We start from the raw sequence: 16,173 nt of genomic DNA, 5'->3' as shown, positions 1-16,173 counted from the left end.
AGAAGTGACCTTCCCACATTCTGACAAGATGGTGTCACTGAAAAGTTTAAGAGCAAATTTGTAGACAAATTAAAGGCGTGCTGTGCTAATTAACTTGGTCTAAGTCAAAATTTGTTCGGGGAACTCTCCTTAAATATGCAAATTTTTATAATTAAAAATTTCAAGAAATCCACTAAACCTTATATGATTTTTGAAAGTAAGACTTAGCAAGATCCTTTGTGAGTATATGTGTGTGTCTGTGGGGAGGGGGGTGGGGGGACAAACAATTGATGCTACGACTAAAGCTAAAGCTACTAGTTTTAACTGTGCATTTGCTATGTATTTTTGTACAGTAGGATTAGAATTCACAGATTTTATTTCTCGAAACATTTTATCTTTTGTATTGTCGCGAGTAGTATACTTACAGGCATTAAGTCCCTGAGTTTAGATTACCAAAAGAAAAAAGCGTCTGAGCTTAGGACTAAGAGGAATGTTCACCTTCATCCGTTGGACCAAAAACTCACTAGCTACCTAACAGAAAAATGAAACTCAGGTTGGCTTCACATTGATATTTTGAATTTCCTTGAAAGTGACCTCCTCCCCAACATCAAAAGAAGATCAACTCTACTACGATCCATAACTATATTTCTATCAGTTACCTTTGTCGTCTCTCATATCTTTAGCATTTTATGTTTATTGCAAATGGAAATGTGAAGTAGTACTATATATTCCCTAATGTAAGTCATGCCGCAACAGGTCCAAAGATTGAGAGAAGAGCTGCAGAAAGAGATAGAGCTTCACAGTGTCTTAGAGAATGTTGATCAGCATACTGCCGTAATAGTATCTACTCTATCATGCCTGCCATACAATGTATACATTTTGTCGTCCTTTTTTAGATTTTCTTTTTCTCATTTACGTTCTTTTGCTAATGAAAGTTTGTTATGCTAAAGTATATGGCTATGGCATACTACTAGTAATGGAACAATATGTCTCTGATCCATATGATATATAAATAGTATAGTCATTGATGGAATTTGAGAACAATAGTTTAGGTGGTTGACTCTGAACTTGGAAACTCTTCTTCAGAAGATTATCCAAAACTGCATACTTCTTGTGTATTGCAAAACATCTTTGGAAACCTAGCAGTATTGTTCTTACAACTGATTAGTAGTCACTACGAGTATATTCACCTGGCATTGCACACTAAAGTTTAAAATTTCATACCTAGAAACCCTTTAGGAAGTGTTTATTATCTTTTCATTTTACCCTTAAATTTATTGCCTAAGAAAGGCTTTGAACTTTTGAAGTTTTCCTTCAGTGTTCTCAACTAGGAGATCTCCTCAGTCGAGATTCAAATTTAGATGGTTCCTGATGTGATTGGCTGAGTATTTTTCAGTGGCTACTCATGCCCTTATTTGTTCCATATTCCTGAACTTGGGTGCCTCCATAAGACCATAACTAACAGGAAAAATAGAGTTACTTTTGTTGATCTTACGGGCTGACCATCTCCAATTATCAAGATCTAATTTTACGTGGGTTTTTGTTATAGCGAGAACAATGTATCTCACCTACTACCAAACAAAATATTAGTCTATACGACGGAACTATACTATGAAAAGTATTTATAGCGATCGATGAAATGGTAGGAATCAAATGAGAACAACATGAGACTCGAAGGAGGAAAATAGTATGCTAGACCTAGGAAGCACGGATACGGATACGCGACACGGATACGACACGACACGGATACGCGGACACGACATTTTTCAAAAATATAGGATTCGGATACGTCATGGATACGTTTGAATAATATATATATATATATATATATATATATATATATCACCAAATTCAAATTAAAATGGCAATTCTACTTCATAAAATGACCAATTCAAACACATTAAGCAGCAACTTTGTATAAGTGTATAACACTGCAAGCAAATGCCAACAAAAAAGTTCAAAACAATACAATGGATTTGTCAATCAAGTTGTCCAACTTCAACTAAGTCATTTTCTACATCTTAATTCACTTCATCTTTATTCTCTTGCATCTCTTCTTATCTTGGATTTTATTTCATTTTTTTTTTTTTTTGTTGAAGTTCCAAAAAAAATTTGTGAGATTACTATTCAGCCAGATCCGCCACGTATCCCCCGCGTATCCCCCACGTATCCCCCGCGTATCCCCCACGTATCGGAAAATAAAAAATTAATTAAAAAATCAGATACTCCAAATTGCGTATCCGACACGTATCCGAGGCGTATCCGGGCGTATCCGTGTCGGATACGTATCGGACACGGATACTTCACCCATATAGAAGTATCCGTGCTTCATAGTGCTAGACTCATGTGAATATTGTGATAACTACTATTACTTGGATGATATTGTTGCTTCTAACCAAATAGCTTTGAAGATAAAAGATTTATGTGATTGACGTATGGAGTCCAGATAATAAGCTACTAATTCATATTGGGTATAACTATCACATAGTCCTTTAGCTCAATTGATAGTTAATAATAGATATTGATTAGCCCCTGCCCCCGCCCCCCCTTGTGTGTGGACAAACATTGCATGTAGTGGAGGCTTCTGGTTTTGTTATCTTTCGTAAGGTAAAGTGCTTTGCAGGGTAAGCTTCAGTTCCTGTTTTGCTCCATTTCAATAGAATTTGAGGCTGTACAGTTGTGTTTCCTTGTATGAGTTGGTTTATGTTTTCCTGGTATTCTGGTAATAAACAATGAATTGATCATTGATATGTGTTCTCTTGTTCTTTGAAAAAAGAAAAAAAAATATTGATATTGCTAATTTTCTTAAGCTAGTTTTAGGCTTGGGAATAATTCTAGAATAATTTTACAATGATGTTTCACCTTTCTAGCTATCTTCAATCTTATGAAGTAATTTAACATAATAAATGAGTAATTGTGGCCTGGTAACCTTCACAGGTAAAGATTAGATTAAGCTGAAGAAATACATTATGTGGATTATTGAACTCTCGAAGGTTAAAACTTATCCCTGTAAATGTTTCTTTTGCTAGATATGGCCTCCTCATGGTTTCGGATCTTTGAGACAAGGAGTATGGGAGTGATTATGTAGAAGGTACATCTTCACTTACCGTTGGTCCCCCACTGGCCCCCTCTCCCAACACACACACACACACACACCCCAATTTTGATACCTTTATAGATCTAACTTGGTATTTTGCTAGTCATATATATCATATCACTGCAGTATTTATATTAAGGCCTGATAGCATGGTTTACTTTGAGGATGTGTGTGTGTGTGTGTCTGCAAGCTTTGTGAATGAACTTTTGCACTTAATTCTCGTTAATAATATAGCCGTTACATATTTGTGACATCGTTTGTGATGTCTGTTTGTGTGCCTCTAGCTACAGTGATGTGTTTGCTATTCATAGTAAAAGAACCTTAGAATGTAAATCACTGGCACAGCCAAATCCTCTGTCACTAGAATGTGACTACTGATATTAGAATTGGTAATGTTCTCATGCAATTTAATTAGGGAAGTGTTGGACTTTGGTTTCTCATAAATCAGACCCTGTTCTGGTTTGCTCCTTGTCAATATATATGCTCTCACTGCCAGAAAAAATCGTGGAACCATTATGTTGGCTGAATGAGGAATTGGAACAAGTGTTTCGGCTACTATTTTCCCCTTACTTGAGGCTTAGCACATCTAAGTATACTGATTGCATATTTGTTAGTCTACTCGATTTCCATTACTTGATACTGTTTCCTGCAGGCTGTGCAGGTAACAACCAACATTGCTCATGTTCTTATGCTATCCCTAGAATTTTGTTGATATATATTTTTTCAGTAAGTCGTATGTATATTATCATCATTTTGTGAATTTCTGACTCTTTTTTCCTTGCTTTCCCTTCTTTTTGTTACATAGATCTTATATTGGTTGCTGCAACAGAATGCACAACTGCTCAAATATTCATTTAAATGGCTGACATTCAAGTCCGGAGGGCAGAAGAACTAATAAGAAGTGCAAATGTCAACTTGTAATAGTACCAGCTAAAATTTAGTCATATGGTTGGTTGCAGATTTTCAATGTGTGCAACCTGTAGTACGACTGATAACCATTGTTTTTTTGAGATAAGTTGAACGATGAGGCATTCGACTTTCTCGGCTCTTCTGTGCATTGTACAAGCTGAAACAGAAATGAATGTACGAGGAATTTGTTTTCAGATATTTGCTCATGTTCAATAAATCCTTTTTTCTTTGAATGAAAACTTTAATTATTTTGTGAGAAAGAAATGTTAGAGATGAAAAATGTCAGCCAAAACTTGTGGTAAACCTTGAGGAATGTAACTTGAATGTTTTTACATGGCTAGAAAAACCTCGTGTTTCAACTAAAATTTTCTCATCTTTGAGTGGCTGTGTGATAAATAAATATTACTACTGATTATATATAGTCTATCCGATGGTCAAAGGGTTAGGAAAGAGTGCAAGCAATGGATTCAATCTGGGTCAAAATATTTAATGCAAATTTAAGCTTCTGATGTGAGTGCGAACCTGTAAAGTTCAACGAAGAGAGTTGGTGTCACAAAATTAGTATGCGGATCAGAGCCAATTTTCAGGCAAGTAATACCTCTATGTAACGGAAGAACTATGAGAATACTCATAAGACCTGGTAAACACCCGGGACTTGGCTAAATTAATAGAAAAGATTCAACTACAAAACTAAGTCATATACATATGCTCAGTAACAATAGAGATCCCATGGAACGACACAGAGTGCACAAACACATCGGTTTTTTGGGGATTGTCACAGTTTTAGTAATGTTGATATCTTGTAACTGATGATGGAGAAAAGTCGAAAACAAAATGTATCACAAATTTAGTACAACCACATGCAAGATCTGCATACAAGTTTGACGACTAATATCACCTACATTGTTTTTCTTTATGTCAAAGACGTTTCTTTTACCAAAAATTCATGCCACATAGATCTGCTGCCTGAAAGGTTCCCAATTTTTTTAGCCCAAAATCTGATCCCTTCACGTCATACCAACTTTCTACAGAAAATGATGGCGAGAGCGGAGGACGTCAAGTTGGCCTCTTTACTCCAGACCACAGTTTACTGCAAGAGATTTTTATTTTCAATCTTAACAAGGCGACTAAGCTAGAGAACCGGCAATTTGACTAGCCGAGATAATCAGGATCAAGCTTTTCTAAAACAGCCCATATTTTGGACGCAAGGTTCCTCAATAAATGGAAACTTACACAAATGATTTACAATGACGTGAAGCCGATAACTCCAAAACAGCTCTAGTATTTTTTTTTCCAACTGCCAGAAATTTGTGGCTATTTACACGAGCAAAATTCCAAGAAGCATGGTGCAAGGCAACAATTAAAAATGCTTGTCATGGAGGAATTTGAACTACTCCAGCCCCGCCATTTCCATTGTAAGCAGAAACATTTACTGATAAAGCAGCTGGCATGTTTCCTCCAAGAAGTTTGGGAAAACAATTTATCACGTATATAATGCTCATTTAGATGGGACTTGCTATTGATGCCTGCAAAATGTCAAGTTAGGTCAGTTTGTGCTTCAAACATAACTAATTAACTAGAAGTCGGGGCATTGTACTTTGTGAATTTGCGTCCACCACCTTGAACCGAGAGAACACCGTCACAGGTCCTGTGGTCACAGGCAGCAGGAGCTCTCCCAGTGGTTCGGTTATACTTCCATTGAACCCGTACAAGTTGGTTTGCGACGGCCTCATCTGTCTCCTATTTATCTTCATTTCTTCCATCGTCCCCACGAACAACAAGTCTACCGCACTGTCGCAGTCAATCAACACCCTTTTTACCATGTAGTTTCCCATAGCCAATGTGATCACCAGCGCATCCTCGTGTGGGGAGTCGACCGTCCCTAAGTCCGCATCTGTAAACACTATACTTCCTTTACTAGTCGCAGGCCATGGGATGGGCCACGAAAACCCAGCCTCCTCGTTAACTTGCTATATGCTAGTTGTCCGCCGTATCATATCTCGGTGAGCGTTGTGACTCAAGATTTCCCCACTGAATATGACATTTATTGTACCCAGTATTCTCCCCTGGTTCGGTAGCTGCTCCGCTTTCCCTTTCTCTTTAGTAAACTCTTTGAGCAGCCCTCTCCCTATCATCTTTTGTACCAACCATTTGAGGGCGTAGCATTCATTCATCTAATGATTCTATATCTGATGATACGCACAGTACGACTTGCCCAGTATTTCGTTTGGTTTGCTCCGCGGACCCTCATAGCCCTGTAAATCCTAAATCAGGGGCAACAGTTCACTCAACGGCTGGTTCACTGGTGTCAGCTCCATTTCTCGATAAGGCTTCCATTCTTTGTTTTCCCTCCGAGCTTCAACTCTACCCCTTTCTGGCCGTGAAGCATAACCGCTGCATCCACCGCTCTCTCTATCTGATGTCTCATATCTTCCGCGGTCATCACTTCGATCCAAGGCCAGTACGGCTTTCCCTGTCCTCCTTGAATCTTTCTGTAGTGTATCCTCATACCTTATATATTTCTCCACCCTCGAATATAAGTTTTGCAGTGTCGCGATCTCATTCTTAGCCACGGATTCGTGTACTCTGGTTCCCGGTCGCTGCCCTCTCTCGAAGGCAATCACCGCAGTCCTTTTGTCCAAGTTCTCCACCTTTAGTGTTTCCGCCTTGAATCTGCATAAGAATTCTCTCACTGACTCCGCGGTCCTCTGTCTCACGTTAAACAGGGCCACTATGTCCACCACCCGCCTTTTCTGGTGTATGAAGTGGTCCACGAAGGCTTTCTCCATCTCAAGAAAGTTGTTTATACTCTTTGAGGGCAGCCTATAATACCAGTTCGAGGCTCCCCCTTTCAAGCTTGTTGGGAACATCATGCACCGCAGGCCGTCGTATCTGGGTTCCTGCCATAGCGGCATCTGCTGCCGAAAGTGGTGGATGTGATCCGCCGGATCCCCGGTCCCATCGTACCTCTCAAATCTAGGCTGGTTGAACCGCTTCGGGACCTCTCCCCTCCAAATTGCATCCGCCAACGGGTTACGGTTCAACCCCGCCACTACTTGGTTCGCCGTCCCGCCTGTACCCTTGGCTTGCTCCAAGCTCGCTTTCAGATCGTTGGCGATCATCTCCTTCACTTGCTCCCTAGTGAGTCCCGGCACCCCGTTCTCCCCTACATTGGGTCTCCCTTCTTCCTCTCTCACAATTTCTGACACCTCCTTTTCCGATTCCTCTATGGTCTCCCACTCCCTTCGCAACTCCTCATTCTCTTCCCTCAACCTCGCCACTTCCTCTCTTAACTGTCTCGTTTCCTCCGAGGACGATGCTGTTGTCTCTTCCACTCCTTGCTCTCCCCCATCATCCCCTACTGACTCAGCCGCCTCCTCTATGACCGACACCTTCCTAGGTCATCCTACACCTCTCTTTGCTTTCATTGCCATACCTACTGCTGTTCAAATCTGTTGTCCCCACAGACGGCGCCAAATGTATGAATGTAAGTTACACCCTCTGAGATCTAGTGTTTTTTCCTCCCCCTTCTTTCTCTCCTCAACACTATTCTTTTTATACTCTCTCCTTCACATCACAGCCGTCCACCTGTTTCACCATCTACCGCTTCCTAGTCCTTCACGCGTAGGGTTTCACCGTACTTTCACATTCTACGGTGCGATACTGTACACCCGAATCGGCAGCTTATCTTGCTTTGGGCCCCCTATTCCTGGCTATCATCTACTCCCCGACTCCAGCTACCATGACTTGCGTCTATCCTACGACCTTTGACCTTGGTAGTCGCGGACCCTACCACTACAGCAGTCTGCCCGCATATGAGAGTACTTTTGCCCTCCATGATGTTATCTTTTTTGACATATCTTCAATAAGAGGATAACAATCATCAGTGCTTAATCTTGATGCTACTAGTGGCATACCTAGGTACTTGACTGGTGGTGTGATCAATTTAACTCCAATGGCTTTAGCTAGGTTTTGAGCCCCTTCAGTTGGTAGTCTTGCAACAATAATGTTACTCTTCCTGTTGTTCATGTAGAGCCCAGAATATCCTTCAAATTCTTCAAGAATTTGTACAATGGCCCGAGTGGATGAGAGTTCTGCTCTACAGAAGAACATTAGGTCATCGGCAAAGCATAGGTGGGTTATAAGGGGGTTAAAGCATTTTGGGTGCACATTGAAGCTTCTTTTCTGCCTTCCTTGTTCTAGCCTCACTGCTAAAGCTTCCATTATCAGTACAAAAAGGTACGGGGATAGTGGATCCCCTTGTCTTATACCTTATTCTCCTTTAAAGCACCCCATTGCTTGCCCATTCACCATAATGGAGTATGAAGGTGTTGTGATACAAGCCCCGATCCACCCTACAAACTTACGGTGAAATCCAAGCTTAATAAGGATGTCAATGATGGCTTGCCATTGTACATTGTCATAAGCCTTTTGTAAATCTATCTTCAGCGTGCATCTTGGTGAAACTTTTTTCTCAGATAGTTATTCATAAACTCATGTGATAGAAGTAGATTATTCTGGATTTGCCTTCCCGAAATACATGGTGGTTGGTTCTCCTGCATGAGTTTGGCTATGTATTTCTTCATTCTGTTTGCAAGCACCTTTGATATAGTCTTATAGACCACATTATAGCATGCAATGGGTCTACAGTCTTCCACCTGGTTAGGGCTATCAACTTTGGGCACCAGTGTGATGTTAGTTGCATTGACACTTCTTAACATTCTAGATGCCTTGAAGAAATTCTTTACCGCATTTAAGAAATCAGATTTGATAATGTCCTAGTATGCCTTGAAGAAATGAGCTCCAAACCCATCCGACCCTGCTGACTTGTCATCTCCAATATAAAAAAGAGTTTCTATAATTTCCAAGTCTGTTATTTCTTCCACCATGTTGTCTGCCTCAACTGGATTTAGTCTACATCTGAATGGTAATTCCTATAGCATGTCATATGTATAGGCTTGTGTATGTGGGGACCCCAGAAGTTCCTTGTAATAATCTTCTATCACCTATTGTACCTCCTTTTCTTATTTGGTTCGCTGACCATCTTTATTCATAAAACCCCATATTGAGTATCTTTTATTTCCCTGCTGAACAATCTTGTGAAAGAAAGCTGTGCATTCATCCCCATCTATATCCCATACTGTTTTTGCCTGTTGCTTAAGCATTTCCATCTCTTTGCTCTTGAGTGAGTTAAGTTGTTGTGTTAGGTCCTCCTCTGTTTACGCAAGCAAAGTGTTGCTTCGTTGGAGTTGTAGTTTCCCCTAAACTTCTATTAGTTCCTCTCTCACTCTTTCAATCCTCTTTTCTATATTGGAGTAGTTGTTTTTTTCCCATCCCTTAATTTCTTTCTTAAGAAGCTTTGGTTTCCTTGTGAGTATGAACATCGGGTTTTCTTCAATAACTTCTTTGCCGTTCTTTTAATTTAATAACTAGAATCTAAACAACTTCGGGGGTGTTTGGATCCTATTTATTTATTGCTAAAAAGTGTTTATTAGTGAAAAAACATTTTTTGAAAAAATAAATGTGTTTGGTTTCTATTTAAAAAAAATAGTTTTTCATCCAAAAAACACTTTTTGGTCCCAAAAACTTGTTTTATGATAATTAGGTAAAACTTGTTTTTTTTTTAAAAAACTATTTTTCATCTTTTTTGTCCCCGGATGTTTTAGACTTTAGTGATTTTGCCACGATATGCCAAAATATATCGAGAAACATAGTGTGAAATTGATTTGATAAAATAGCTTTTAAGAAAAGTCACAACCAAACATGTTTATTGAAAACTGTTTTTAGAATAAATACTTTTTCATAAAAGTGTTTTTAAGAAAAAACTTTTTCTTCGGTTGCACTTCTTACTACACCGTGCTATTTTGAATTGTTATTATGTGTTCCATTCTTCATTAACAAGGCATCGATCAATTCTACTCATTTTCCTATTGCTTCCAGCACCTTTATTTGACCAAGTGAAATAGCATCCCATACTGTTTAGATCCGCAAGATTAGCTTGTTCCACGCAGTTTCTGAAGTCCTTAATATCCTTCATTTGTACTGGTTCACCTATTCTCTCCTTTGTCTCTAGTAGTTATTAAAATCACCCATTAAGATCCAGGGATCTTTTGTACTTTTTGCAGTTATCAAAATGTCCTTCCATAGCTCCTTTCTTATGCTCAATTCATTCGAAGCATAAATGAAAGTGGCACAGTAACTTGTTGTCGTCTGAAGATTATCAACCCTGGTGTGTATTAACTAATTGGTGCAAAATATCTTCGTGACGTTGATCATTCCTGAATCCCACAAAACCCATATTCCTGCCATTGATGTGTCTCTTATAGTTATCCATCCAATTCCAATTGAGTACTAGTGAATTAAAGATGTTGAACTTATTCTGCTCTTTAACTCTAGTTTCCACAAGTCCTATTAGAGAGACAAAATTCTCTAGTATAAACTTCTAAACCTCCTTACCTCTTAAGAAGTCGTTTAGTCCCCTTACATTCCATGCTCCAATTAGGTGTATATCCATTAAGAACTGTGAGTTTGGGTATGGGACCCTGTCTTGTTCCTTCTCTCCTTGGGGTTGGCTGTCTGGGGTTCTTTCCCTCCCTTCTTCCTTTGAACTTCATTGTGATTTGTTCTCTTTTCCTTCATGCGACCACTTCCTTTTGTCTTTTGGGCTGTAGTCTGTACTATAGCCTTAAACTGTGGAACTTTTGGTGCCTCTGATGCCTGTTCTGTTGCCTGCTCTGCCTCTTGTATGTTGACAATTTATGTATACTCATCTGCTCGTAGAAAGTCTATATTATCATTTGTCTCATTCTCATTTTCCTCATCCTCATTGTCCATCATTAAGCAGTTAGATTGGTTTGATGTTGGAATTTTTATATGAGTTCTTAGTGTGATTCATATTTTTGTTATGTTAACTCACTGTTATTGATTAGTTTGGAAATGGTTTTGGTTTAATACTTTGATTAGTTTATTTGTAATTGTGACTTAAGTTATCAGCATTTCACGATCCAATTATTTATGGGGAGGCACAAATGTCCATTTTTTGTGAAATAGGTGTGTCTGGATGTCAGGGGCAACTTGTACTTGTTATGATGTTAACCGAGATTCATTTTCTCACCCTTTAGTGATTAAATACACTATTTACGTTGGGACTATTGGTTGCATTTGTCAAACCGCATTTGATCGTGAGTCGGATTGAGATTGGTAGTATGATTGCATTTGTCATTTTTCATTTGTATTTGAGATTGCATTTGTCATTTTTAGTTGGGTGAGATTGATTATGACATATCGAACACAAGCTGAGAGTGACATTCAATTGAATAACAATGACAAAGAAGACAACGAGTGGCTTTTGGCATGCTGGTCTCCATTAGGTTGAATTCCTCGGTTTGTGAATGTGTGTTGCTCATGCTGCTCCAGTTTTCTTTACCTTACTACCGAGGTCTCTCTCTCTCTCTGGCCAACTGTTAATTTTGTTGAATAACCATGGCATGCAGGGGCTCCACTCACTCCCCACTCCAAATCCTCATTCGTGCAATGCCAACGCTCATTTCCTTTTTTCTCTCTCTTCCTTCAACAATACTTCCATACAAAAATTCAAACTAGTTTCTTCTTATTTCTCTATAACCCCCCTTCCTTATTTACCCAAACTCCTTATTTACAAAAAAAAAAAAAAAAAATCCACTCTAATTTCATCAATAGAGCTAGAGAACGCGATGGTGCTGATGGTGGAACGAAACACCACTCTTCCTTCTCCTTCTTTGCTTCTCCTTAATGGTAAGATTTGTCCAATTGTTTTTTTCCATTTCACTTTGTAAGTTGTTTATGGATTTTGTGTAAGTTTTATTCCTTACAAACTCTTCATTTCAGTGTATTGATTAATGGGTTGTTTTAATAAATTGGGGTTCTTTGAATCGAAGTATCAAGTGATGGGGTTTTATTGTTTTAGTGATATTTGAGGTTTTTGGATACTTTTAGAACTTTGGGTGTTTGATATTTTTTCGTTTTCATGATTTGTTTATGATTTGTAACTTAAAAGTGTTTTTCATGTTTTGATTTGTTTTTAGATAATAGATTGATAGTAAGGTACGGTATATGATTGAGCTTACTAAAAGGAAATGAAATTTGATTTTTTTAATGGAAGACTTAGAGGAATGTACTTGGTGTTTAGGGTTTGATATGGGCGTTGTTAATTCAAAGTTAAGCTAATAACAATGTCGTTAGTACTATGAGAGAAAATAGTATCGGACTTTCTCATCAATATGATGAACAAGTAGTCCTGATTTGAAGGAATATACATTGATAGTCAACAATATGATCCGAGACCACCTTGTAAATAACATGAACATGAGTTCCTTGTTTTTATCCTTTTCTTGTGGGAAAAGGCATTAGTCTGCCTTAGTTCCTTCAATAAACTTTCTAGGCATGCTATGCTTTGAAATTTTCATGACGTATAATGTAGTTTTCTCAGATGAGATGTTCTTAGAATTCATTTGAGAATGTTTTGGAGAAGAGAACCCCACTCTTCCCTGATGGTAACTGGGAACTTGGGAGTGTTATTAATTCTCCACCCTTTCTCCGCTCACGCCCCCACTGCAATGTAGTATACTAGTTTAATGATGTGTTCAAAAAGAAAATATTTGGTTGATGAGAGTTGGGTACGAGAGAGTTTTACTCCCATGAAGGTGTTGCTCTATGTGGCTCGAGAGTAGTTGCGAGCAGGTTGATGTAATGCAATCTCAAATCTCAGTTGATAGTCTCTTGTGAATCTGACTGGGATATGAGTCTGCTACATTGCATGAGTGAAATCATTGTATTAGAAACCTCTCTTGGCTCACCTCAATTTGTTGTCTATCCCATCCTTTGGTGGTACTACATCTTAATTGAAGATAAGTGATTGTCATTTCCAAGTGCAGTGGAGCTTTACAATTTCGGTGAAGTCGTTTGGCTCTTTGGACATCTGCACTGAATTTTGGGAGAATGATTTCATGAAGGATACCACTCTGAGTTTTTCTTGAACCTGTTACTGTGTTTATGCTCTACTGCCTCTCTGAATTTTGAAATTACTTGCCATGATCAATTTTCTATTTTGAAAGTCGAAATGCCTCTTTCACACTTAAATAGTTGTAGAAAATGCTTCTATTTCAGTGTTTGGTACAAGATTGGAGTTTCCTTCTGATATAAAATTTAGTACAAGACTGGAGTGACATGCCAGCGTAATTAAATTCGAGTGATGCGCGAGTTTAAAGTAATGAAATTCTAATAATATATATAATAAGATATGGTTTTTTTTAGCACTGTAGGACAAAATAACAAGTTGCCTAAAACAATGGACGGTCAGGATCGATTTTTAGCACAATCGAATGGCTGGTGAGTGCTGATCTAAAATTCTGAAATGGGACATTGACGGAAACGGCTCCCACTTGGTATTTACGGGTTTATCTTCATGTCAGGTCATAGGTTCGAGCCGAAAAAACCTGACTTTCGGTGTTTTTGTTAGAATTATTGAAACTCATCATGGTGTATCTATTGAATACGAAGGGTACTCAAAATTCAACAAATCTTAGTTCTGCCTGCCGCTACTTTCTGCAAATCATCGTCGAACACTCGAGGTATCTACCCAATTTAATTATTTTGATTTTTTTTTTCTCTTTTTTGAATTAATTTCTTTGTCTTCTTTGATTACTTACGCTCTATTTATATCAAAGTTTTAATCTTTTTGTTATTTTAGATTGATGCGTTTGTGTTTTTGAATTGAATAAGAAATGAAAGATGTTTACTTTGTAAATGAATTGAAAGTTTTGTTGTTTTCGTCCGTTTGAATTTTGTATTTGAGTTAGAATGTGTGTTTTTTTTGCTTAAAAAAATGATGCGTGAAACACTGCTGAGTTATGAATAAATGGGATTTCGCTCCTCCCTTATGATGACTTTATTCCTATAAATTACACGGAGATCTTATAATGCATGTCTTACAAACCTTAGTGTGCAAACGTGATTCTGAATTTGATTATTCAGTTGTGTGTGCAAACTTGGGCAAAGAGTTCAATTGGAAGTTGACGTCTTTGTATGCAAATATTCTTGCCTTTGTTTTGCAGGTGTAGAAACTAATTATTGAGTAGCATAGTAACATGTCATAGTAACATTGTGAAGATATAAAGTGATGTAATATGGCCTGGCAATTGCATGAATCATCCATGTGCGGAAGCTTTTGTTAATATTTCCTACTATTTCTCAACACACCATTTTGTTACTTTTTTTTATCACCTCACCTCAAATTTTATACAATCCAGTGTAGTGCGAAGAAGCAAACAAGTAGTTCATCAACTATTGAAGACTTTGAATCGAACAAGAATGTGTTGATTACTTTAGCATGGTACAATTATGAACTTCTTGGAATTGCGGCTTTTTTTTTTTCACCTCGAATGTTGAAGCCCAGGATAGAGTGCTTGAGCTGGATAGAGATAGGTCTTACATTGCTGATTGTGCCCAAGTCATGGAAAACATTAAGGAGGATGATAAGCACCCAAAACTGTATTATAAAACCCCGTAGAGACATAACATTTCGGTTAATTTTGTGTTTAATAATCATGAAATAGTCACACTTTCGTGCTTTTGCAGGTTGGAGCAACTAACGTAAAAATGATGATAAAGCCAACATTTAAGCACGGAATAGGGAGTATACATAAGCTTTCCGATCAAGCCCAACAAATCCGGACTAAAGCCCAAAGACTTAAACAGTATAGAATCCAGTCAGAAACGGGATTACGTGCACAGAAGCATCAAACTGCCGAAGCTCATATCTCTTGAACTAGGACTCCGACTGCGACAAGTGAGCTGCTCAGACGATCAGTGTGACAAACTTTACGCATAGGCGGGAAGTTGTAAAAATGCCAAAAGATCGGACCGCCACTGGACACAGCACTGATAGGGTTATATACTAAAAACATTACTTTTGTATTAACTCTAATTCTTTATATTTTGAATGAGAATCATATGGGCAAATGTTATGCATATTATATATGTTATTAGTGATATGCATGCGTCTAATACTTTATGTTGTAGATGATATGGTGTGTGGTGACACACAGAAGATCATATCATCAGTACCTTATAAAATATAAGTAATCGTTCACAACCTAGATGAATTTGGACAAACCATTGGTAAGGTTGTAGTATAATCTAGTATTAGTCTATCTTGACTATAGGATTACACTAGTACACTTTGTGTATATTGAACAGGACCAAGTGAGGTTGTTTCTCTTTATACTGACTATATAAGAGAACAAACACCTCTGTTATTATAGATGCTTGTCCTCTTAATCCGGATATAATAACGGGCACTTACGTGCATTACACATTGCTTTAAATCATCAATGAGTGAGATTCATTTGTGAATCAACAAACTTGATGGATTGGGTAATGACATTTAATGGAAGGTGTGCTGTTGATTATAGAAGGAATTTGTGACCTGCAAGAAGTCGGGTTGATGATGTCCCCTTGAGGAGCTCATAAGGATTGTCATGAAAACCCTGTAGGTGGATTTAATCCGACAAGACAATGAGGTTGAGTGGTACTACTCAAGGACATAAGAAGTTGATTAATGTAGTTGTCAGTAACTTGACATAATCAACGGGTATTCGATATCTTAACACGGGGAGATCAACAAGCATATAATATGGAGCCCATAAACGCTGACATGTAATTTGGGATTAGGGCGGTAGTGCAACAATGACCTTTAATGGAATAAGCCATTTGTTGACGGACTTGGGCTGTGTGTTCTGGGTGAACATGGAAAGCCCAAGCCCGTCAGGAGGTCCAACCCTAATTTCTCTTCATGGTCCCTGTTGTAGCCTATATAAAGAAAGCCTTTTCTTATTGGCCGAATTCACTATTCACTTGATTGGGAAAAAAGAGAGGTAAAGAGAGAAAGAAAGGGTGGTAGATCGTTGCCCACACAACATCCATTCTAAGGATAAGAATACAACAGAAGATCAAGAGGTTACTGATTCGTAGGTCTTGGATTCTCAGAGAAAAATTACAACCGATCAAAAAGGTATGTTTCTAAACCAAACCGTGAACACCTTTATTCCACTGCGTATGGTGTTTCACGATTCGTAGTCATTTGATGCAACCATAACGGTTCCTACAAGCACATGGACCCACTATGCGGGCCCGCAAGAGTTGATGAGTTA

The 16,173-nt window shown here is 38.3% G+C and overlaps 1 long non-coding RNA gene across 1 annotated transcript; it reads left to right on the top strand.

Annotated features, from left to right (window-relative positions):
• The first annotated feature begins 711 nt into the window (after positions 1-711).
• On the top strand, positions 712-4,249 carry LOC147482048 (uncharacterized). The gene is made up of 3 exons (XR_015206838.1): positions 712-849; positions 3,009-3,070; positions 3,882-4,249. It is a non-coding gene; the product is annotated as an uncharacterized LOC147482048 (long non-coding RNA).
• Positions 4,250-16,173: the final 11,924 nt, after the last annotated feature.

Source organism: Coptis chinensis, chromosome 8 (assembly GCF_015680905.1).
Source record: "Coptis chinensis isolate HL-2020 chromosome 8, ASM1568090v1, whole genome shotgun sequence".
Classification (NCBI taxonomy): Eukaryota; Viridiplantae; Streptophyta; class Magnoliopsida; order Ranunculales; family Ranunculaceae; genus Coptis; species Coptis chinensis.
The sequence above is the reverse complement of the archived record's forward strand: the minus strand, read 5'-3'. Positions and strand labels throughout refer to the sequence as shown.